This window comes from Rhopalosiphum maidis, chromosome 3 (assembly GCF_003676215.2).
Source record: "Rhopalosiphum maidis isolate BTI-1 chromosome 3, ASM367621v3, whole genome shotgun sequence".
Lineage (NCBI taxonomy): Eukaryota > Metazoa > Arthropoda > Insecta > Hemiptera > Aphididae > Rhopalosiphum > Rhopalosiphum maidis.
The window spans coordinates 76,686,891-76,712,944 of record NC_040879.1 but is presented as its reverse complement, the minus strand read 5'-3'; the positions used below and the strand labels follow the sequence as shown (position 1 = coordinate 76,712,944).

At 24.0% G+C, this 26,054-nt stretch overlaps 3 long non-coding RNA genes across 6 annotated transcripts; all 3 read right to left on the bottom strand.

Annotated features, from left to right (window-relative positions):
- Positions 1-3,566: 3,566 nt before the first annotated feature.
- Positions 3,567-9,624, bottom strand: LOC113559116. Of its 2 annotated transcripts, none has more exons than XR_003405874.1 (3): positions 9,572-9,624; positions 7,078-7,207; positions 3,567-3,612 (listed from the first exon to the last, which is right to left on the bottom strand). It is a non-coding gene; the product is annotated as an uncharacterized LOC113559116 (long non-coding RNA). The 2 variants fall into 2 exon arrangements; XR_003405873.1 differs by lacking the exon at positions 3,567-3,612 and adding an exon at positions 5,077-5,133.
- A 20-nt stretch (positions 9,625-9,644) lies between these two features.
- On the bottom strand, positions 9,645-16,132 carry LOC113559115. 2 transcript variants are annotated; one of them, XR_003405871.1, is made up of 3 exons: positions 16,080-16,132; positions 13,586-13,715; positions 9,645-9,701 (listed from the first exon to the last, which is right to left on the bottom strand). It is a non-coding gene; the product is annotated as an uncharacterized LOC113559115 (long non-coding RNA). The 2 variants fall into 2 exon arrangements; XR_003405872.1 differs by lacking the exon at positions 9,645-9,701 and adding an exon at positions 12,148-12,193.
- A 2,523-nt stretch (positions 16,133-18,655) lies between these two features.
- Positions 18,656-26,054, bottom strand: LOC113559253. Of its 2 annotated transcripts, none has more exons than XR_003405923.1 (3): positions 26,002-26,054; positions 23,508-23,637; positions 18,656-18,701 (listed from the first exon to the last, which is right to left on the bottom strand). It is a non-coding gene; the product is annotated as an uncharacterized LOC113559253 (long non-coding RNA). The 2 variants fall into 2 exon arrangements; XR_003405922.1 differs by lacking the exon at positions 18,656-18,701 and adding an exon at positions 21,507-21,563.

Genomic DNA, 26,054 nt, shown 5'->3' with positions numbered 1-26,054 from the left:
GATTACCTTAACCTAGTAGTCTAGGTTTCAAGAGATTAACTTGAGAATTGAGTGTTGTATAAGCATATAAAAATCGGAATTTTTAATATGCGTTGAAAATTAAGATATAAAATCATGTTTTGTACTATTTTGAAGTGTTGATTTAATGAAATACATGAAAGTTAACAATGGAATATTAGAATTGTTTTCTGAATCTATTGGTCAGGGTATCTTGACAGAAACATTGTTATACCATTGGTATTAATTGACTATTAAATAGATTCAATAAACATTACACTTACAGCACATATAATAATAATAAAATCAGAATCTGCTTGTATAGTTTAACGTAGGATGTTGATACTTTCTCAAGTAGTAAATATGTTAATTCATGCTACCTAATACTTTAAGTGATTCGCATATTGCTGCCATCTGAAAAAATTAGTAATTTATATGTATCATGGTTAATCATATCTTGAAAATTAAGTATTATATACGCAGTTAAATGTTAAAATTTTAATCATTACATAAAATAGAACAAATAGTATTATGTTTTCAATGTGGTTTGTGAAGTGGTTTGCTTCATGAAATATTTGACGTAATGCATAGTAATTAGAAAACTAACCTTACCTATGCGTCTTGGTTCACGAAATTAACTTTAGAATTGATTGTTCGATAGCATTAAAAATCTGAACTTTTAATATTCGTCAATAATTTCATATAAAAACAGGTTCTAGTTAAATAAAACCTAATTTATGAAATACTTGAAGTTAAACAATGAGTATATGAATGTCCCTTAACCTAATAGTCTTGGTTTCAAGAGATTAACTTGAGAATTGAGTGTTCTATAAGCATTTAAAAATATGAACTTTTAATATTCGTCAAAATTAACATATAAAAACATGGTTCATAGTATAAATAAAACCTAAGCTTTAATGATATACTTGAAAGTATGCAATTAGTAATTAGAATGACTACCTTAACCTAGTAGTCTTGGTTTCAAGAAATTAACTTGAGAATTGAGTGTTCTATAAGCATTTAAAAATATGAACTTTTAATATTCGTCAATAATTTACATATAAAAACATGGTTCATAGTATAAATAACCCTAAGCTTTAATGAAATACTTGAAAGTTAACAATGAGTAATATGAATGATTACCTTAACCTAATAGTCTTGGTTTCAAGAAACTAACTTGAGAATTGAGTGTTATATAATTATTTAAAAATATGAATATTTAATATTCGTCGAAAATTAAAATATAAAATCATGTTTCAATATGTATATAAAACCCAAGCTTTAATGATATACTTGAAAGTATGCAATTAGTAATTAGAATGATTACCTTAACCTAATAGTCTTGGTTTCAAGAGATTCACTTGAGAATTGAGTGTTGTATAAGCATTTAAAAATATGAACTTTTAATATTCATCAATAATTAACATATAAAAACATGGTTCATAGTATAAATAAACCTAAGCTTTAATGAAATACTTGAAAGTTAACAATGAGTAATATGAATGATTACCTTAACCTAATAGTCTTGGTTTCAAGAAACTAACTTGAGAATTGAGTGTTCTATAATTATTTAAAAATATGAATTTTAATATTCGTCGAAAATTAAAATATAAAATCATGTTTCAATATGTATATAAAACCCAAGCTTTAATGAAATACTTGAAAGTTAACAATGAGTAATATGAATGATTACCTTAACCTAATAGTCTTGGTTTCAAGAGAATAACTTGATAATTGAGTGTTCTATAATTATTTAAAAATATGAATTTTAATATTCGTCGAAAATTAAAATATAAAATCATGTTTCAATATGTATATAAAACCCAAGCTTTAATCATATACTTGAAAGTAAGCAATGAGTAATTAGAATGATTACCTTAACCTAGTAGTCTAGGTTTCAAGAGATTAACTTGAGAATAGAGTATTGTATAAGCATATAAAAATCGGAATTTTAATATGCGTTGAAATTAAGATATAAAATCATGTTTTGTACTATTTTTGAAGTGTTGACTTTAATGATATACATGAAAGTAACAATGGAATATTAGAATTGTTTTCTGAATCTATTGGTCAGGGTATCTTGACAGAAACATTGTTATACCATTGCTATTAATTGACTATAAAATAGATTTAATAAACATTACACTTACAGCACATATAACCATAATTAAAATCAGAATCTGCTTGTATAGTTTCAACGTAGGATTTTGATACTTTCTCAAGTAGTAAATATGTTAATTCCTGCTACATAATACTTTAAGTGATTCGCTTTTCTGCCATCTGAAAAAATATAGTCATTTTATATGTATAATGGTTAAATAATATCTTGAAAATTAAGTATTATATAAGCAGTTAAATGTTAAAAATTTTAATATTAACATAAAATGAACAAATAGTATTATGTTTCAATGTGTTTGTGAAGTGTTAGCTTCAATGAAATATTTGAAAGTATGCAATTAGTAATAGAAATGACTACCTTAACCTAGTAGTCTTGGTTTCAAGAAATTAACTTGAGAATTGAGTGTTCTATAAGCATTTAAAAATATGAACTTTTAATATTCGTCAAAATTTAAATATAAAAACATGGTTCATAGTATAAATAAAACCTAAGCTTTAATGAAATACTTGAAAGTTAACAATGAGTAATATGAATGATTACCTTAACCTAATAGTCTTGGTTTCAAGAGAATAACTTGATAATTGAGTGTTCTATAATTATTTAAAAATATGAATTTTAATATTCGTCGAAAATTAAAATATAAAATCATGTTTCAATATGTATATAAAACCCAAGCTTTAATGATATACTTGAAAGTATGCAATGAGTAATTAGAATGATTACCTTAACCTAGTAGTCTTGGTTTCAAGAAATTAACTTGAGAATTGAGTGTTCTATAAGCATTTAAAAATATGAACTTTTAATATTCGTCGAAAATTAAAATATAAAATCATGTTTCAATATGTATATAAAACCCAAGCTTTAATGATATACTTGAAAGTAAGCAATGAGTAATTAGAATGATTACCTTAACCTAGTAGTCTTGGTTTCAAGAATTAACTTGAGAATTGAGTGTTCTATAAGCATTTAAAAATATGAACTTTTAATATTCGTCAAAATTAAAATATAAAATCATGTTTCAATATGTATATAAAACCCAAGCTTTAATGCATATACTTGAAAGTAAGCAATGAGTAATTAGAATGATTACCTTAACCTAGTAGTCTAGGTTTCAAGAGATTAACTTGAGAATAGAGTATTGTATAAGCATATAAAAATCGGAATTTTTATATGCGTTGAAAATTAAGATATAAAATCATGTTTTGTACTAATTTTGAAGTGTTGACATTAACGAAATACATGAAAGTTAACAATGGAATATTAGAATTGTTTTCTGAATCTAATGGTCAGGGTATCTTGACAGAAATATTGTTATACCATTGCTATTAATTGACTATAAAATAGATTTAATAAACATTACACTTACAGCACATATAACCATAATTAAAATCAGAATCTGCTTGTATAGTTTCAACGTAGGATTTTGATACTTTCTCAAGTAGTAAATATGTTAATTCCTGCTACATAATACTTTAAGTGATTCGCTTTTCTGCCATCTGAAAAAATATAGTCATTTTATATGTATAATGGTTAAATTATATCTTGAAAATTAAGTATTATATAAGCAGTTAAATGTTAAAAATTTTAATATTTACATAAAATGAACAAATAATATTATGTTTCAATGTGTTTGTGAAGTCTTAGCTTCGATGAAATATTTGAAAGTTAACAATGAGTAATAAGAATGATTACCTTAAACTAGTAGTCTTGGTTTCAAGAGACTAACTTTAGAATTGAGTGTTATATAAGCATTGAAAAATATGAATTTTTAATATTCGTCAAAAATTAAGATATAAAAACATGGTTCATAGTATAAATAAAACCTAAGCTTTAATGAAATACTTGAAAGTTAACAATGAGTAATATGAATGATTACCTTAACCTAATAGTCTTGGTTTCAAGAGAATAACTTGATAATTGAGTGTTCTATAATTATTTAAAAATATGAATTTTAATATTCGTCGAAAATTAAAATATAAAATCATGTTTCAATATGTATATAAAACCCAAGCTTTAATGATATACTTGAAAGTATGCAATTAGTAATTAGAATGACTACCTTAACCTAGTAGTCTTGGTTTCAAGAAATTAACTTGAGAATTGAATGTACTATAAGCATTTAAAAATATGAACTTTTAATATTCGTCAATAATTAAAATATAAAATCATGTTTCAATATGTATATAAAACCCAAGCATTAATGATATACTTGAAAGTATGCAATTAGTAATTAGAATGATTACCTTAACCTAGTAGTCTTGGTTTCAAGAAATTAACTTGAGAATTGAGTGTTCTATAAGCATTTAAAAATATGAACTTTTAATATTTGTCGAAAATTAAAATATAAAATCATGTTTCAATATGTATAAAAAACCGAAGCTTTAATGATATACTTGAAAGTAAGCAATGAGTAATTAGAATGATTACCTTAACCTAGTAGTCTATGTTTCAAGAGACAAACTTGAGAATTGAGAATTATATAATCAGTTAAAAATATGAACTTTTAATATTCGTCAATAATTAAAATATAAAATCATGTTTCAATATGTATATAAAACCCAAGCTTTAATGATATACTTGAAAGTAAGCAATGAGTAATTAGAATGATTACCTTAACCTAGTAGTCTAGGTTTCAAGAGATTAACTTGAGAATTGAGTGTTGTATAAGCATATAAAAATCGGAATTTTTAATATGCGTTGAAAATTAAGATATAAAATCATGTTTTGTACTATTTTTGAAGTGTTGATTTAATGAAATACATGAAAGTTAACAATGGAATATTAGAATTGTTTTCTGAATCTATTGGTCAGGGTATCTTGACAGAAACATTGTTATACCATTGGTATTAATTGACTATTAAATAGATTCAATAAACATTACACTTACAGCACATATAATAATAATAAAAATCAGAATCTGCTTGTATAGTTTTAACGTAGGATGTTGATACTTTCTCAAGTAGTAAATATGTTAATTCCTGTCACATCATACTTTAAGTGATTCGCTATTCTGCCATCTGAAAAAATATAGTAATTTTATATGTATAATGGTTAAATAATATCTTGAAAATTAAGTATTATATAAGCAGTTAAATGTTAAAAATTTTAATATTAACATAAAATGAACAAAAAGTATTATGTTTCAATGTGTTTGTGAAGTGTTAGCTTCAATGAAATATTTGAAAGTATGCAATGAGTAATAAGAATGATTACCTTAAACTAGTAGTCTTGGTTTCAAGAGACTAACTTTAGAATTGAGTGTTATATAAGCATTGAAAAATATGAATTTTTAATATTCGTCAAAAATTAAGATATAAAAACATGGTTCATAGTATATATAAAACCAAAGCTTTAATGAAATACTTGAAAGTTAACAACGAGTAATAAGAATGATTACCTTAACCTAATAGTCTAGGTTTCAAGAGATTCACTTGAGAATTGAGTGTTGTATAAGCATTTAAAAATATGAACTTTTAATATTCATCAATAATTAACATATAAAAACATGGTTCATAGTATAAATAAAACCTAAGCTTTAATGATATAATTGAAAGTATGCAATTAGTAATTAGAATGACTACCTTAACCTAGTAGTCTTGGTTTCAAGAAATTAACTTGATAATTGAGTGTTCTATAAGCATTTAAAAATATGAACTTTTAATATTCGTCAATAATTTACATATAAAAACATGGTTCATAGTATAAATAAACCCTAAGCTTTAATGAAATACTTGAAAGTTAACAATGAGTAATATGAATGATTACCTTAACCTAATAGTCTTGGTTTCAAGAAACTAACTTGAGAATTGAGTGTTATATAATTATTTAAAAATATGAATATTTAATATTCGTCGAAAATTAAAATATAAAATCATGTTTCAATATGTATATAAAACCCAAGCATTAATGATATACTTGAAAGTATGCAATTAGTAATTAGAATGATTACCTTAACCTAATAGTCTTGGTTTCAAGAGATTCACTTGAGAATTGAGTGTTGTATAAGCATTTAAAAATATGAACTTTTAATATTCATCAATAATTAACATATAAAAACATGGTTCATAGTATAAATAAACCCTAAGCTTTAATGAAATACTTGAAAGTTAACAATGAGTAATATGAATGATTACCTTAACCTAATAGTCTTGGTTTCAAGAAACTAACTTGAGAATTGAGTGTTCTATAATTATTTAAAAATATGAATATTTAATATTCGTCGAAAATTAAAATATAAAATCATGTTTCAATATGTATATAAAACCCAAGCTTTAATGAAATACTTGAAAGTTAACAATGAGTAATATGAATGATTACCTTAACCTAATAGTCTTGGTTTCAAGAGAATAACTTGATAATTGAGTGTTCTATAATTATTTAAAAATATGAATTTTTAATATTCGTCGAAAATTAAAATATAAAATCATGTTTCAATATGTATATAAAACCCAAGCTTTAATGATATACTTGAAAGTAAGCAATGAGTAATTAGAATGATTACCTTAACCTAGTAGTCTAGGTTTCAAGAGATTAACTTGAGAATTGAATGTTCTATAAGCATTTAAAAATATGAACTTTTAATATTCGTCAAAAATTAAAATATAAAAACATGGTTCATAGTATATATAAAACCTAAGCTTTAATGAAATACTTGAAAGTTAACAATAAGTAATAAGAATGGTTACCTTAATCTAATAGTTTAAGTTTCAAGAGACTAACTTTAGAATTGAGTGTTGTATAAGCATTTAAAAATCGGAATTTTTATATGCGTTGAAAATTAAGATATAAAATCATGTTTTGTACTAATTTTGAAGTGTTGACATTAACGAAATACATGAAAGTTAACAATGGAATATTAGAATTGTTTTCTGAATCTAATGGTCAGGGTATCTTGACAGAAATATTGATATACCATTGCTATTAATTGACTATAAAATAGATTTAATAAACATTACACTTACAGCACATATAACCATAATTAAAATCAGAATCTGCTTGTATAGTTTCAACGTAGGATTTTGATACTTTCTTAAGTAGTAAATATGTTAATTCCTGCTACATAATACTTTAAGTGATTCGCTTTTCTGCCATCTGAAAAAATATAGTCATTTTATATGTATAATGGTTAAATAATATCTTGAAAATTAAGTATTATATAAGCAGTTAAATGTTAAAAATTTTAATATTAACATAAAATGAACAAATAGTATTATGTTTCAATGTGTTTGTGAAGTGTTAGCTTCAATGAAATATTTGAAAGTATGCAATTAGTAATTAGAAAGACTACCTTAACCTAGTAGTCTTGGTTTCAAGAAATTAACTTGAGAATTGAGTGTTCTATAAGCATTTAAAAATATGAACTTTTAATATTCGTCAATAATTTACATATAAAAACATGGTTCATAGTATAAATAAAATCTAAGCTTTAATGAAATACTTGAAAGTTAACAATGAGTAATATGAATGATTACCTTAACCTAATAGTCTTGGTTTCAAGAGAATAACTTGATAATTGAGTGTTCTATAATTATTTAAAAATATGAATTTTTAATATTCGTCGAAAATTAAAATATAAAATCATGTTTCAATATGTATATAAAACCCAAGCTTTAATGATATACTTGAAAGTAAGCAATGAGTAATTAGAATGATTACCTTAACCTAGTAGTCTAGGTTTCAAGAGATTAACTTGAGAATTGAATGTACTATAAGCATTTAAAAATATGAACTTTTAATATTCGTCAATAATTAAAATATAAAATCATGTTTCAATATGTATATAAAACCCAAGCTTTAATCATATACTTCAAAGTAAGCAATGAGTAATTAGAATGATTACCTTAACCTAGTAGTCTAGGTTTCAAGAGATTAACTTGAGAATTGAGTGTTGTATAAGCATATAAAAATCGGAATTTTTAATATGCGTTGAAAATTAAGATATAAAATCATGTTTTGTACTATTTTTGAAGTGTTGACTTTAATGAAATACATGAAAGTTAACAATGGAATATTAGAATTGTTTTCTGAATCTATTGGTCAGGGTATCTTGACAGAAACATTGTTATACCATTGGTATTAATTGACTATTAAATAGATTCAATAAACATTACACTTACAGCACATATAATAATAATAAAAATAAGAATCTGCTTGTATAGTTTTAACGTAGGATGTTGATACTTTCTCAAGTAGTAAATATGTTAATTCCTGTCACATCATACTTTAAGTGATTCGCTATTCTGCCATCTGAAAAAATATAGTAATTTTATATGTATAATGGTTAAATAATATCTTGAAAATTAAGTATTATATAAGCAGTTAAATGTTAAAAATTTTAATATTTACATAAAATGAACAAATAATATCATGTTTCAATGTTTTTGTGAAGTCTTAGCTTCAATGAAATACTTGAAAGTTAACAACGAGTAATAATAATGATTACCTTAACCTAATAGTCTAGGTTTCAAGAGATTCACTTGAGAATTGAGTGTAGTATAAGCATTTAAAAATATGAACTTTTAATATTCATCAATAATTAACATATAAAAACATGGTTCATAGTATAAATAAACCCTAAGCTTTAATGAAATACTTGAAAGTTAACAATGAGTAATATGAATGATTACCTTAACCTAATAGTCTTGGTTTCAAGAAACTAACTTGAGAATTGAGTGTTCTATAATTATTTAAAAATATGAATATTTAATATTCATCAATAATTAACATATAAAATCATGTTTCAATATGTATATAAAACCCAAGCATTAATGATATACTTGAAAGTATGCAATTAGTAATTAGAATGACTACCTTAACCTAGTAGTCTTGGTTTCAAGAAATTAACTTGAGGATTGAGTGTTCTATAAGCATTTAAAAATATGAACTTTTAATATCCGTCGAAAATTAAAATATAAAATCATGTTTCAATATGTATATAAAACCCAAGCTTTAATCATGTACTTGAAAGTATGCAATTAGTAATTAGAATGACCACCTTAACCTAGTAGTCTTGGTTTCAAGAAATTAACTTGAGAATTGAGTGTTCTATAAGCATTTAAAAATATGAACTTTTAATATCCGTCGAAAATTAAAATATAAAATCATGTTTCAATATGTATATAAAACCCAAGCTTTAATCATATACTTGAAAGTAAGCAATGAGTAATTAGAATGATTACCTTAACCTAGTAGTCTAGGTTTCAAGAGATTAACTTGAGAATAGAGTATTGTATAAGCATATAAAAATCGGAATTTTTAATATGCGTTGAAAATTAAGATATAAAATCATGTTTTGTACTATTTTTGAAGTGTTGACTTTAATGATATACATGAAAGTTAACAATGGAATATTAGAATTGTTTTCTGAATCTATTGGTCAGGGTATCTTGACAGAAACATTGTTATACCATTGGTATTAATTGACTATTAAATAGATTCAATAAACATTACACTTACAGCACATATAATAATAATAAAAATCAGAATCTGCTTGTATAGTTTTAACGTAGGATGTTGATACTTTCTCAAGTAGTAAATATGTTAATTCCTGTCACATCATACTTTAAGTGATTCGCTATTCTGCCATCTGAAAAAATATAGTAATTTTATATGTATAATGGTTAAATAATATCTTGAAAATTAAGTATTATATAAGCAGTTAAATGTTAAAAATTTTAATATTTACATAAAATGAACAAATAATATTATGTTTCAATGTGTTTGTGAAGTCTTAGCTTCGATGAAATATTTGAAAGTTAACAATGAGTAATAAGAATGATTACCTTAAACTAGTAGTCTTGGTTTCAAGAGACTAACTTTAGAATTGAGTGTTATATAAGCATTGAAAAATATGAATTTTTAATATTCGTCAAAAATTAAGATATAAAAACATGGTTCATAGTATATATAAAACCAAAGCTTTAATGAAATACTTGAAAGTTAACAATGAGTAATATGAATGATTACCTTAACCTAATAGTCTTGGTTTCAAGAGAATAACTTGATAATTGAGTGTTCTATAATTATTTAAAAATATGAATTTTTAATATTCGTCGAAAATTAAAATATAAAATCATGTTTCAATATGTATATAAAACCCAAGCTTTAATGATATACTTGATAGTAAGCAATGAGTAATTAGAATGATTACCTTAACCTAGTAGTCTAGGTTTCAAGAGATTAACTTGAGAATTGAATGTTCTATAAGCATTTAAAAATATGAACTTTTAATATTCGTCAAAAATTAAAATATAAAAACATGGTTCATAGTATATATAAAACCTAAGCTTTAATGCAATACTTGAAAGTTAACAATAAGTAATAAGAATGGTTACCTTAATCTAATAGTTTAAGTTTCAAGAGACTAACTTTAGAATTGAGTGTTGTATAAGCATTTAAAAATCGGAATTTTTATATGCGTTGAAAATTAAGATATAAAATCATGTTTTGTACTAATTTTGAAGTGTTGACATTAACGAAATACATGAAAGTTAACAATGGAATATTAGAATTGTTTTCTGAATCTAATGGTCAGGGTATCTTGACAGAAATATTGTTATACCATTGCTATTAATTGACTATAAAATAGATTTAATAAACATTACACTTACAGCACATATAACCATAATTAAAATCAGAATCTGCTTGTATAGTTTCAACGTAGGATTTTGATACTTTCTCAAGTAGTAAATATGTTAATTCCTGCTACATAATACTTTAAGTGATTCGCTTTTCTGCCATCTGAAAAAATATAGTCATTTTATATGTATAATGGTTAAATTATATCTTGAAAATTAAGTATTATATAAGCAGTTAAATGTTAAAAATTTTAATATTTACATAAAATGAACAAATAATATTATGTTTCAATGTGTTTGTGAAGTCTTAGCTTCGATGAAATATTTGAAAGTTAACAATGAGTAATAAGAATGATTACCTTAAACTAGTAGTCTTGGTTTCAAGAGACTAACTTTAGAATTGAGTGTTATATAAGCATTGAAAAATATGAATTTTTAATATTCGTCAAAAATTAAGATATAAAAACATGGTTCATAATATAAATAAAACCTAAGCTTTAATGAAATACTTGAAAGTTAACAATGAGTAATATGAATGATTACCTTAACCTAATAGTCTTGGTTTCAAGAGAATAACTTGATAATTGAGTGTTCTATAATTATTTAAAAATATGAATATTTAATATTCGTCGAAAATTAAAATATAAAATCATGTTTCAATATGTATATAAAACCCAAGCATTAATGATATACTTGAAAGTATGCAATTAGTAATTAGAATGACTACCTTAACCTAGTAGTCTTGGTTTCAAGAAATTAACTTGAGGATTGAGTGTTCTATAAGCATTTAAAAATATGAACTTTTAATATTCGTCAATAATTTACATATAAAAACATGGTTCATAGTATAAATAAACCCTAAGCTTTAATGAAATATTTGAAAGTTAACAATGAGTAATATGAATGATTACCTTAACCTAATAGTCTTGGTTTCAAGAAACTAACTTGAGAATTGAGTGTTCTATAATTATTTAAAAATATGAATATTTAATATTCGTCGAAAATTAAAATATAAAATCATGTTTCAATATGTATATAAAACCCAAGCTTTAATGAAATACTTGAAAGTTAACAATAAGTAATAAGAATGGTTACCTTAATCTAATAGTTTAAGTTTCAAGAGACTAACTTTAGAATTGAGTGTTGTATAAGCATTTAAAAATCGGAATTTTTATATGCGTTGAAAATTAAGATATAAAATCATGTTTTGTACTAATTTTGAAGTGTTGACATTAACGAAATACATGAAAGTTAACAATGGAATATTAGAATTGTTTTCTGAATCTAATGGTCAGGGTATCTTGACAGAAATATTGTTATACCATTGCTATTAATTGACTATAAAATAGATTTAATAAACATTACACTTACAGCACATATAACCATAATTAAAATCAGAATCTGCTTGTATAGTTTCAACGTAGGATTTTGATACTTTCTCAAGTAGTAAATATGTTAATTCCTGCTACATAATACTTTAAGTGATTCGCTTTTCTGCCATCTGAAAAAATATAGTCATTTTATATGTATAATGGTTAAATAATATCTTGAAAATTAAGTATTATATAAGCAGTTAAATGTTAAAAATTTTAATATTAACATAAAATGAACAAATAGTATTATGTTTCAATGTGTTTGTGAAGTGTTAGCTTCAATGAAATATTTGAAAGTATGCAATTAGTAATTAGAAAGACTACCTTAACCTAGTAGTCTTGGTTTCAAGAAATTAACTTGAGAATTGAGTGTTCTATAAGCATTTAAAAATATGAACTTTTAATATTCGTCAATAATTTACATATAAAAACATGGTTCATAGTATAAATAAAACCTAAGCTTTAATGAAATACTTGAAAGTTAACAATGAGTAATATGAATGATTACCTTAACCTAATAGTCTTGGTTTCAAGAGAATAACTTGATAATTGAGTGTTCTATAATTATTTAAAAATATGAATATTTAATATTCGTCGAAAATTAAAATATAAAATCATGTTTCAATATGTATATAAAACCCAAGCATTAATGATATACTTGAAAGTATGTAATTAGTAATTAGAATGACTACCTTAACCTAGTAGTCTTGGTTTCAAGAAATTAACTTGAGGATTGAGTGTTCTATAAGCATTTAAAAATATGAACTTTTAATATCCGTCGAAAATTAAAATATAAAATCATGTTTCAATATGTATATAAAACCCAAGCTTTAATCATGTACTTGAAAGTATGCAATTAGTAATTAGAATGACCACCTTAACCTAGTAGTCTTGGTTTCAAGAAATTAACTTGAGAATTGAGTGTTCTATAAGCATTTAAAAATATGAACTTTTAATATCCGTCGAAAATTAAAATATAAAATCATGTTTCAATATGTATATAAAACCCAAGCTTTAATCATATACTTGAAAGTAAGCAATGAGTAATTAGAATGATTACCTTAACCTAGTAGTCTAGGTTTCAAGAGATTAACTTGAGAATTGAATGTTCTATAAGCATTTAAAAATATGAACTTTTAATATTCGTCAAAAATTAAAATATAAAAACATGGTTCATAGTATATATAAAACCTAAGCTTTAATGAAATACTTGAAAGTTAACAATAAGTAATAAGAATGGTTACCTTAATCTAATAGTTTAAGTTTCAAGAGACTAACTTTAGAATTGAGTGTTGTATAAGCATTTAAAAATCGGAATTTTTATATGCGTTGAAAATTAAGATATAAAATCATGTTTTGTACTAATTTTGAAGTGTTGACATTAACGAAATACATGAAAGTTAACAATGGAATATTAGAATTGTTTTCTGAATCTAATGGTCAGGGTATCTTGACAGAAATATTGATATACCATTGCTATTAATTGACTATAAAATAGATTTAATAAACATTACACTTACAGCACATATAACCATAATTAAAATCAGAATCTGCTTGTATAGTTTCAACGTAGGATTTTGATACTTTCTTAAGTAGTAAATATGTTAATTCCTGCTACATAATACTTTAAGTGATTCGCTTTTCTGCCATCTGAAAAAATATAGTCATTTTATATGTATAATGGTTAAATAATATCTTGAAAATTAAGTATTATATAAGCAGTTAAATGTTAAAAATTTTAATATTAACATAAAATGAACAAATAGTATTATGTTTCAATGTGTTTGTGAAGTGTTAGCTTCAATGAAATATTTGAAAGTATGCAATTAGTAATTAGAAAGACTACCTTAACCTAGTAGTCTTGGTTTCAAGAAATTAACTTGAGAATTGAGTGTTCTATAAGCATTTAAAAATATGAACTTTTAATATTCGTCAATAATTTACATATAAAAACATGGTTCATAGTATAAATAAAATCTAAGCTTTAATGAAATACTTGAAAGTTAACAATGAGTAATATGAATGATTACCTTAACCTAATAGTCTTGGTTTCAAGAGAATAACTTGATAATTGAGTGTTCTATAATTATTTAAAAATATGAATTTTTAATATTCGTCGAAAATTAAAATATAAAATCATGTTTCAATATGTATATAAAACCCAAGCTTTAATGATATACTTGAAAGTAAGCAATGAGTAATTAGAATGATTACCTTAACCTAGTAGTCTAGGTTTCAAGAGATTAACTTGAGAATTGAATGTACTATAAGCATTTAAAAATATGAACTTTTAATATTCGTCAATAATTAAAATATAAAATCATGTTTCAATATGTATATAAAACCCAAGCTTTAATCATATACTTCAAAGTAAGCAATGAGTAATTAGAATGATTACCTTAACCTAGTAGTCTAGGTTTCAAGAGATTAACTTGAGAATTGAGTGTTGTATAAGCATATAAAAATCGGAATTTTTAATATGCGTTGAAAATTAAGATATAAAATCATGTTTTGTACTATTTTTGAAGTGTTGACTTTAATGAAATACATGAAAGTTAACAATGGAATATTAGAATTGTTTTCTGAATCTATTGGTCAGGGTATCTTGACAGAAACATTGTTATACCATTGGTATTAATTGACTATTAAATAGATTCAATAAACATTACACTTACAGCACATATAATAATAATAAAAATAAGAATCTGCTTGTATAGTTTTAACGTAGGATGTTGATACTTTCTCAAGTAGTAAATATGTTAATTCCTGTCACATCATACTTTAAGTGATTCGCTATTCTGCCATCTGAAAAAATATAGTAATTTTATATGTATAATGGTTAAATAATATCTTGAAAATTAAGTATTATATAAGCAGTTAAATGTTAAAAATTTTAATATTTACATAAAATGAACAAATAATATCATGTTTCAATGTTTTTGTGAAGTCTTAGCTTCAATGAAATACTTGAAAGTTAACAACGAGTAATAATAATGATTACCTTAACCTAATAGTCTAGGTTTCAAGAGATTCACTTGAGAATTGAGTGTAGTATAAGCATTTAAAAATATGAACTTTTAATATTCATCAATAATTAACATATAAAAACATGGTTCATAGTATAAATAAACCCTAAGCTTTAATGAAATACTTGAAAGTTAACAATGAGTAATATGAATGATTACCTTAACCTAATAGTCTTGGTTTCAAGAAACTAACTTGAGAATTGAGTGTTCTATAATTATTTAAAAATATGAATATTTAATATTCATCAATAATTAACATATAAAATCATGTTTCAATATGTATATAAAACCCAAGCATTAATGATATACTTGAAAGTATGCAATTAGTAATTAGAATGACTACCTTAACCTAGTAGTCTTGGTTTCAAGAAATTAACTTGAGGATTGAGTGTTCTATAAGCATTTAAAAATATGAACTTTTAATATCCGTCGAAAATTAAAATATAAAATCATGTTTCAATATGTATATAAAACCCAAGCTTTAATCATGTACTTGAAAGTATGCAATTAGTAATTAGAATGACCACCTTAACCTAGTAGTCTTGGTTTCAAGAAATTAACTTGAGAATTGAGTGTTCTATAAGCATTTAAAAATATGAACTTTTAATATCCGTCGAAAATTAAAATATAAAATCATGTTTCAATATGTATATAAAACCCAAGCTTTAATCATATACTTGAAAGTAAGCAATGAGTAATTAGAATGATTACCTTAACCTAGTAGTCTAGGTTTCAAGAGATTAACTTGAGAATAGAGTATTGTATAAGCATATAAAAATCGGAATTTTTAATATGCGTTGAAAATTAAGATATAAAATCATGTTTTGTACTATTTTTGAAGTGTTGACTTTAATGATATACATGAAAGTTAACAATGGAATATTAGAATTGTTTTCTGAATCTATTGGTCAGGGTATCTTGACAGAAACATTGTTATACCATTGGTATTAATTGACTATTAAATAGATTCAATAAACATTACACTTACAGCACATATAATAATAATAAAAATCAGAATCTGCTTGTATAGTTTTAACGTAGGATGTTGATACTTTCTCAAGTAGTAAATATGTTAATTCCTGTCACATCATACTTTAAGTGATTCGCTATTCTGCCATCTGAAAAAATATAGTAATTTTATATGTATAATGGTTAAATAATATCTTGAAAATTAAGTATTATATAAGCAGTTAAATGTTAAAAATTTTAATATTTACATAAAATGAACAAATAATATTATGTTTCAATGTGTTTGTGAAGTCTTAGCTTCGATGAAATATTTGAAAGTTAACAATGAGTAATAAGAATGATTACCTTAAACTAGTAGTCTTGGTTTCAAGAGACTAACTTTAGAATTGAGTGTTATATAAGCATTGAAAAATATGAATTTTTAATATTCGTCAAAAATTAAGATATAAAAACATGGTTCATAGTATATATAAAACCAAAGCTTTAATGAAATACTTGAAAGTTAACAATGAGTAATATGAATGATTACCTTAACCTAATAGTCTTGGTTTCAAGAGAATAACTTGATAATTGAGTGTTCTATAATTATTTAAAAATATGAATTTTTAATATTCGTCGAAAATTAAAATATAAAATCATGTTTCAATATGTATATAAAACCCAAGCTTTAATGATATACTTGATAGTAAGCAATGAGTAATTAGAATGATTACCTTAACCTAGTAGTCTAGGTTTCAAGAGATTAACTTGAGAATTGAATGTTCTATAAGCATTTAAAAATATGAACTTTTAATATTCGTCAAAAATTAAAATATAAAAACATGGTTCATAGTATATATAAAACCTAAGCTTTAATGCAATACTTGAAAGTTAACAATAAGTAATAAGAATGGTTACCTTAATCTAATAGTTTAAGTTTCAAGAGACTAACTTTAGAATTGAGTGTTGTATAAGCATTTAAAAATCGGAATTTTTATATGCGTTGAAAATTAAGATATAAAATCATGTTTTGTACTAATTTTGAAGTGTTGACATTAACGAAATACATGAAAGTTAACAATGGAATATTAGAATTGTTTTCTGAATCTAATGGTCAGGGTATCTTGACAGAAATATTGTTATACCATTGCTATTAATTGACTATAAAATAGATTTAATAAACATTACACTTACAGCACATATAACCATAATTAAAATCAGAATCTGCTTGTATAGTTTCAACGTAGGATTTTGATACTTTCTCAAGTAGTAAATATGTTAATTCCTGCTACATAATACTTTAAGTGATTCGCTTTTCTGCCATCTGAAAAAATATAGTCATTTTATATGTATAATGGTTAAATTATATCTTGAAAATTAAGTATTATATAAGCAGTTAAATGTTAAAAATTTTAATATTTACATAAAATGAACAAATAATATTATGTTTCAATGTGTTTGTGAAGTCTTAGCTTCGATGAAATATTTGAAAGTTAACAATGAGTAATAAGAATGATTACCTTAAACTAGTAGTCTTGGTTTCAAGAGACTAACTTTAGAATTGAGTGTTATATAAGCATTGAAAAATATGAATTTTTAATATTCGTCAAAAATTAAGATATAAAAACATGGTTCATAATATAAATAAAACCTAAGCTTTAATGAAATACTTGAAAGTTAACAATGAGTAATATGAATGATTACCTTAACCTAATAGTCTTGGTTTCAAGAGAATAACTTGATAATTGAGTGTTCTATAATTATTTAAAAATATGAATATTTAATATTCGTCGAAAATTAAAATATAAAATCATGTTTCAATATGTATATAAAACCCAAGCATTAATGATATACTTGAAAGTATGCAATTAGTAATTAGAATGACTACCTTAACCTAGTAGTCTTGGTTTCAAGAAATTAACTTGAGGATTGAGTGTTCTATAAGCATTTAAAAATATGAACTTTTAATATTCGTCAATAATTTACATATAAAAACATGGTTCATAGTATAAATAAACCCTAAGCTTTAATGAAATATTTGAAAGTTAACAATGAGTAATATGAATGATTACCTTAACCTAATAGTCTTGGTTTCAAGAAACTAACTTGAGAATTGAGTGTTCTATAATTATTTAAAAATATGAATATTTAATATTCGTCGAAAATTAAAATATAAAATCATGTTTCAATATGTATATAAAACCCAAGCTTTAATGAAATACTTGAAAGTTAACAATAAGTAATAAGAATGGTTACCTTAATCTAATAGTTTAAGTTTCAAGAGACTAACTTTAGAATTGAGTGTTGTATAAGCATTTAAAAATCGGAATTTTTATATGCGTTGAAAATTAAGATATAAAATCATGTTTTGTACTAATTTTGAAGTGTTGACATTAACGAAATACATGAAAGTTAACAATGGAATATTAGAATTGTTTTCTGAATCTAATGGTCAGGGTATCTTGACAGAAATATTGTTATACCATTGCTATTAATTGACTATAAAATAGATTTAATAAACATTACACTTACAGCACATATAACCATAATTAAAATCAGAATCTGCTTGTATAGTTTCAACGTAGGATTTTGATACTTTCTCAAGTAGTAAATATGTTAATTCCTGCTACATAATACTTTAAGTGATTCGCTTTTCTGCCATCTGAAAAAATATAGTCATTTTATATGTATAATGGTTAAATAATATCTTGAAAATTAAGTATTATATAAGCAGTTAAATGTTAAAAATTTTAATATTAACATAAAATGAACAAATAGTATTATGTTTCAATGTGTTTGTGAAGTGTTAGCTTCAATGAAATATTTGAAAGTATGCAATTAGTAATTAGAAAGACTACCTTAACCTAGTAGTCTTGGTTTCAAGAAATTAACTTGAGAATTGAGTGTTCTATAAGCATTTAAAAATATGAACTTTTAATATTCGTCAATAATTTACATATAAAAACATGGTTCATAGTATAAATAAAACCTAAGCTTTAATGAAATACTTGAAAGTTAACAATGAGTAATATGAATGATTACCTTAACCTAATAGTCTTGGTTTCAAGAGAATAACTTGATAATTGAGTGTTCTATAATTATTTAAAAATATGAATATTTAATATTCGTCGAAAATTAAAATATAAAATCATGTTTCAATATGTATATAAAACCCAAGCATTAATGATATACTTGAAAGTATGTAATTAGTAATTAGAATGACTACCTTAACCTAGTAGTCTTGGTTTCAAGAAATTAACTTGAGGATTGAGTGTTCTATAAGCATTTAAAAATATGAACTTTTAATATCCGTCGAAAATTAAAATATAAAATCATGTTTCAATATGTATATAAAACCCAAGCTTTAATCATGTACTTGAAAGTATGCAATTAGTAATTAGAATGACCACCTTAACCTAGTAGTCTTGGTTTCAAGAAATTAACTTGAGAATTGAGTGTTCTATAAGCATTTAAAAATATGAACTTTTAATATCCGTCGAAAATTAAAATATAAAATCATGTTTCAATATGTATATAAAACCCAAGCTTTAATCATATACTTGAAAGTAAGCAATGAGTAATTAGAATGATTACCTTAACCTAGTAGTCTAGGTTTCAAGAGATTAACTTGAGAATAGAGTATTGTATAAGCATATAAAAATCGGAATTTTTAATATGCGTTGAAAATTAAGATATAAAATCATGTTTTGTACTATTTTTGAAGTGTTGACTTTAATGATATACATGAAAGTTAACAATGGAATATTAGAATTGTTTTCTGAATCTATTGGTCAGGGTATCTTGACAGAAACATTGTTATACCATTGGTATTAATTGACTATTAAATAGATTCAATAAACATTACACTTACAGCACATATAATAATAATAAAAATCAGAATCTGCTTGTATAGTTTTAACGTAGGATGTTGATACTTTCTCAAGTAGTAAATATGTTAATTCCTGTCACATCATACTTTAAGTGATTCGCTATTCTGCCATCTGAAAAAATATAGTAATTTTATATGTATAATGGTTAAATAATATCTTGAAAATTAAGTATTATATAAGCAGTTAAATGTTAAAAATTTTAATATTTACATAAAATGAACAAATAATATTATGTTTCAATGTGTTTGTGAAGTCTTAGCTTCGATGAAATATTTGAAAGTTAACAATGAGTAATAAGAATGATTACCTTAAACTAGTAGTCTTGGTTTCAAGAGACTAACTTTAGAATTGAGTGTTATATAAGCATTGAAAAATATGAATTTTTAATATTCGTCAAAAATTAAGATATAAAAACATGGTTCATAGTATATATAAAACCAAAGCTTTAATGAAATACTTGAAAGTTAACAATGAGTAATATGAATGATTACCTTAACCTAATAGTCTTGGTTTCAAGAGAATAACTTGATAATTGAGTGTTCTATAATTATTTAAAAATATGAATTTTTAATATTCGTCGAAAATTAAAATATAAAATCATGTTTCAATATGTATATAAAACCCAAGCTTTAATGATATACTTGAAAGTATGCAATTAGTAATTAGAATGACTACCTTAACCTAGTAGTCTTGGTTTCAAGAAATTAACTTGAGAATTGAATGTACTATAAGCATTTAAAAATATGAACTTTTAATATTCGTCAATAATTAAAATATAAAATCATGTTTCAATATGTATATAAAACCCAAGCATTAATGATATACTTGAAAGTATGCAATTAGTAATTAGAATGATTACCTTAACCTAGTAGTCTTGGTTTCAAGAAATTAACTTGAGAATTGAGTGTTCTATAAGCATTTAAAAATATGAACTTTTAATATTTGTCGAAAATTAAAATATAAAATCATGTTTCAATATGTATAAAAAACCGAAGCTTTAATGATATACTTGAAAGTAAGCAATGAGTAATTAGAATGATTACCTTAACCTAGTAGTCTATGTTTCAAGAGACAAACTTGAGAATTGAGAATTATATAATCAGTTAAAAATATGAACTTTTAATATTCGTCAATAATTAAAATATAAAATCATGTTTCAATATGTATATAAAACCCAAGCTTTAATGATATACTTGAAAGTAAGCAATGAGTAATTAGAATGATTACCTTAACCTAGTAGTCTAGGTTTCAAGAGATTAACTTGAGAATTGAGTGTTGTATAAGCATATAAAAATCGGAATTTTTAATATGCGTTGAAAATTAAGATATAAAATCATGTTTTGTACTATTTTTGAAGTGTTGATTTTAATGAAATACATGAAAGTTAACAATGGAATATTAGAATTGTTTTCTGAATCTATTGGTCAGGGTATCTTGACAGAAACATTGTTATACCATTGGTATTAATTGACTATTAAATAGATTCAATAAACATTACACTTACAGCACATATAATAATAATAAAAATCAGAATCTGCTTGTATAGTTTTAACGTAGGATGTTGATACTTTCTCAAGTAGTAAATATGTTAATTCCTGTCACATCATACTTTAAGTGATTCGCTATTCTGCCATCTGAAAAAATATAGTAATTTTATATGTATAATGGTTAAATAATATCTTGAAAATTAAGTATTATATAAGCAGTTAAATGTTAAAAATTTTAATATTAACATAAAATGAACAAAAAGTATTATGTTTCAATGTGTTTGTGAAGTGTTAGCTTCAATGAAATATTTGAAAGTATGCAATGAGTAATAAGAATGATTACCTTAAACTAGTAGTCTTGGTTTCAAGAGACTAACTTTAGAATTGAGTGTTATATAAGCATTGAAAAATATGAATTTTTAATATTCGTCAAAAATTAAGATATAAAAACATGGTTCATAGTATATATAAAACCAAAGCTTTAATGAAATACTTGAAAGTTAACAACGAGTAATAAGAATGATTACCTTAACCTAATAGTCTAGGTTTCAAGAGATTCACTTGAGAATTGAGTGTTGTATAAGCATTTAAAAATATGAACTTTTAATATTCATCAATAATTAACATATAAAAACATGGTTCATAGTATAAATAAAACCTAAGCTTTAATGATATAATTGAAAGTATGCAATTAGTAATTAGAATGACTACCTTAACCTAGTAGTCTTGGTTTCAAGAAATTAACTTGATAATTGAGTGTTCTATAAGCATTTAAAAATATGAACTTTTAATATTCGTCAATAATTTACATATAAAAACATGGTTCATAGTATAAATAAACCCTAAGCTTTAATGAAATACTTGAAAGTTAACAATGAGTAATATGAATGATTACCTTAACCTAATAGTCTTGGTTTCAAGAAACTAACTTGAGAATTGAGTGTTATATAATTATTTAAAAATATGAATATTTAATATTCGTCGAAAATTAAAATATAAAATCATGTTTCAATATGTATATAAAACCCAAGCATTAATGATATACTTGAAAGTATGCAATTAGTAATTAGAATGATTACCTTAACCTAATAGTCTTGGTTTCAAGAGATTCACTTGAGAATTGAGTGTTGTATAAGCATTTAAAAATATGAACTTTTAATATTCATCAATAATTAACATATAAAAACATGGTTCATAGTATAAATAAACCCTAAGCTTTAATGAAATACTTGAAAGTTAACAATGAGTAATATGAATGATTACCTTAACCTAATAGTCTTGGTTTCAAGAAACTAACTTGAGAATTGAGTGTTCTATAATTATTTAAAAATATGAATATTTAATATTCGTCGAAAATTAAAATATAAAATCATGTTTCAATATGTATATAAAACCCAAGCTTTAATGAAATACTTGAAAGTTAACAATGAGTAATATGAATGATTACCTTAACCTAATAGTCTTGGTTTCAAGAGAATAACTTGATAATTGAGTGTTCTATAATTATTTAAAAATATGAATTTTTAATATTCGTCGAAAATTAAAATATAAAATCATGTTTCAATATGTATATAAAACCCAAGCTTTAATGATATACTTGAAAGTAAGCAATGAGTAATTAGAATGATTACCTTAACCTAGTAGTCTAGGTTTCAAGAGATTAACTTGAGAATTGAATGTTCTATAAGCATTTAAAAATATGAACTTTTAATATTCGTCAAAAATTAAAATATAAAAACATGGTTCATAGTATATATAAAACCTAAGCTTTAATGAAATACTTGAAAGTTAACAATAAGTAATAAGAATGGTTACCTTAATCTAATAGTTTAAGTTTCAAGAGACTAACTTTAGAATTGAGTGTTGTATAAGCATTTAAAAATCGGAATTTTTATATGCGTTGAAAATTAAGATATAAAATCATGTTTTGTACTAATTTTGAAGTGTTGACATTAACGAAATACATGAAAGTTAACAATGGAATATTAGAATTGTTTTCTGAATCTAATGGTCAGGGTATCTTGACAGAAATATTGATATACCATTGCTATTAATTGACTATAAAATAGATTTAATAAACATTACACTTACAGCACATATAACCATAATTAAAATCAGAATCTGCTTGTATAGTTTCAACGTAGGATTTTGATACTTTCTTAAGTAGTAAATATGTTAATTCCTGCTACATAATACTTTAAGTGATTCGCTTTTCTGCCATCTGAAAAAATATAGTCATTTTATATGTATAATGGTTAAATAATATCTTGAAAATTAAGTATTATATAAGCAGTTAAATGTTAAAAATTTTAATATTAACATAAAATGAACAAATAGTATTATGTTTCAATGTGTTTGTGAAGTGTTAGCTTCAATGAAATATTTGAAAGTATGCAATTAGTAATTAGAAAGACTACCTTAACCTAGTAGTCTTGGTTTCAAGAAATTAACTTGAGAATTGAGTGTTCTATAAGCATTTAAAAATATGAACTTTTAATATTCGTCAATAATTTACATATAAAAACATGGTTCATAGTATAAATAAAATCTAAGCTTTAATGAAATACTTGAAAGTTAACAATGAGTAATATGAATGATTACCTTAACCTAATAGTCTTGGTTTCAAGAGAATAACTTGATAATTGAGTGTTCTATAATTATTTAAAAATATGAATTTTTAATATTCGTCGAAAATTAAAATATAAAATCATGTTTCAATATGTATATAAAACCCAAGCTTTAATGATATACTTGAAAGTAAGCAATGAGTAATTAGAATGATTACCTTAACCTAGTAGTCTAGGTTTCAAGAGATTAACTTGAGAATTGAATGTACTATAAGCATTTAAAAATATGAACTTTTAATATTCGTCAATAATTAAAATATAAAATCATGTTTCAATATGTATATAAAACCCAAGCTTTAATCATATACTTCAAAGTAAGCAATGAGTAATTAGAATGATTACCTTAACCTAGTAGTCTAGGTTTCAAGAGATTAACTTGAGAATTGAGTGTTGTATAAGCATATAAAAATCGGAATTTTTAATATGCGTTGAAAATTAAGATATAAAATCATGTTTTGTACTATTTTTGAAGTGTTGACTTTAATGAAATACATGAAAGTTAACAATGGAATATTAGAATTGTTTTCTGAATCTATTGGTCAGGGTATCTTGACAGAAACATTGTTATACCATTGGTATTAATTGACTATTAAATAGATTCAATAAACATTACACTTACAGCACATATAATAATAATAAAAATAAGAATCTGCTTGTATAGTTTTAACGTAGGATGTTGATACTTTCTCAAGTAGTAAATATGTTAATTCCTGTCACATCATACTTTAAGTGATTCGCTATTCTGCCATCTGAAAAAATATAGTAATTTTATATGTATAATGGTTAAATAATATCTTGAAAATTAAGTATTATATAAGCAGTTAAATGTTAAAAATTTTAATATTTACATAAAATGAACAAATAATATCATGTTTCAATGTTTTTGTGAAGTCTTAGCTTCAATGAAATACTTGAAAGTTAACAACGAGTAATAATAATGATTACCTTAACCTAATAGTCTAGGTTTCAAGAGATTCACTTGAGAATTGAGTGTAGTATAAGCATTTAAAAATATGAACTTTTAATATTCATCAATAATTAACATATAAAAACATGGTTCATAGTATAAATAAACCCTAAGCTTTAATGAAATACTTGAAAGTTAACAATGAGTAATATGAATGATTACCTTAACCTAATAGTCTTGGTTTCAAGAAACTAACTTGAGAATTGAGTGTTCTATAATTATTTAAAAATATGAATATTTAATATTCATCAATAATTAACATATAAAATCATGTTTCAATATGTATATAAAACCCAAGCATTAATGATATACTTGAAAGTATGCAATTAGTAATTAGAATGACTACCTTAACCTAGTAGTCTTGGTTTCAAGAAATTAACTTGAGGATTGAGTGTTCTATAAGCATTTAAAAATATGAACTTTTAATATCCGTCGAAAATTAAAATATAAAATCATGTTTCAATATGTATATAAAACCCAAGCTTTAATCATGTACTTGAAAGTATGCAATTAGTAATTAGAATGACCACCTTAACCTAGTAGTCTTGGTTTCAAGAAATTAACTTGAGAATTGAGTGTTCTATAAGCATTTAAAAATATGAACTTTTAATATCCGTCGAAAATTAAAATATAAAATCATGTTTCAATATGTATATAAAACCCAAGCTTTAATCATATACTTGAAAGTAAGCAATGAGTAATTAGAATGATTACCTTAACCTAGTAGTCTAGGTTTCAAGAGATTAACTTGAGAATAGAGTATTGTATAAGCATATAAAAATCGGAATTTTTAATATGCGTTGAAAATTAAGATATAAAATCATGTTTTGTACTATTTTTGAAGTGTTGACTTTAATGATATACATGAAAGTTAACAATGGAATATTAGAATTGTTTTCTGAATCTATTGGTCAGGGTATCTTGACAGAAACATTGTTATACCATTGGTATTAATTGACTATTAAATAGATTCAATAAACATTACACTTACAGCACATATAATAATAATAAAAATCAGAATCTGCTTGTATAGTTTTAACGTAG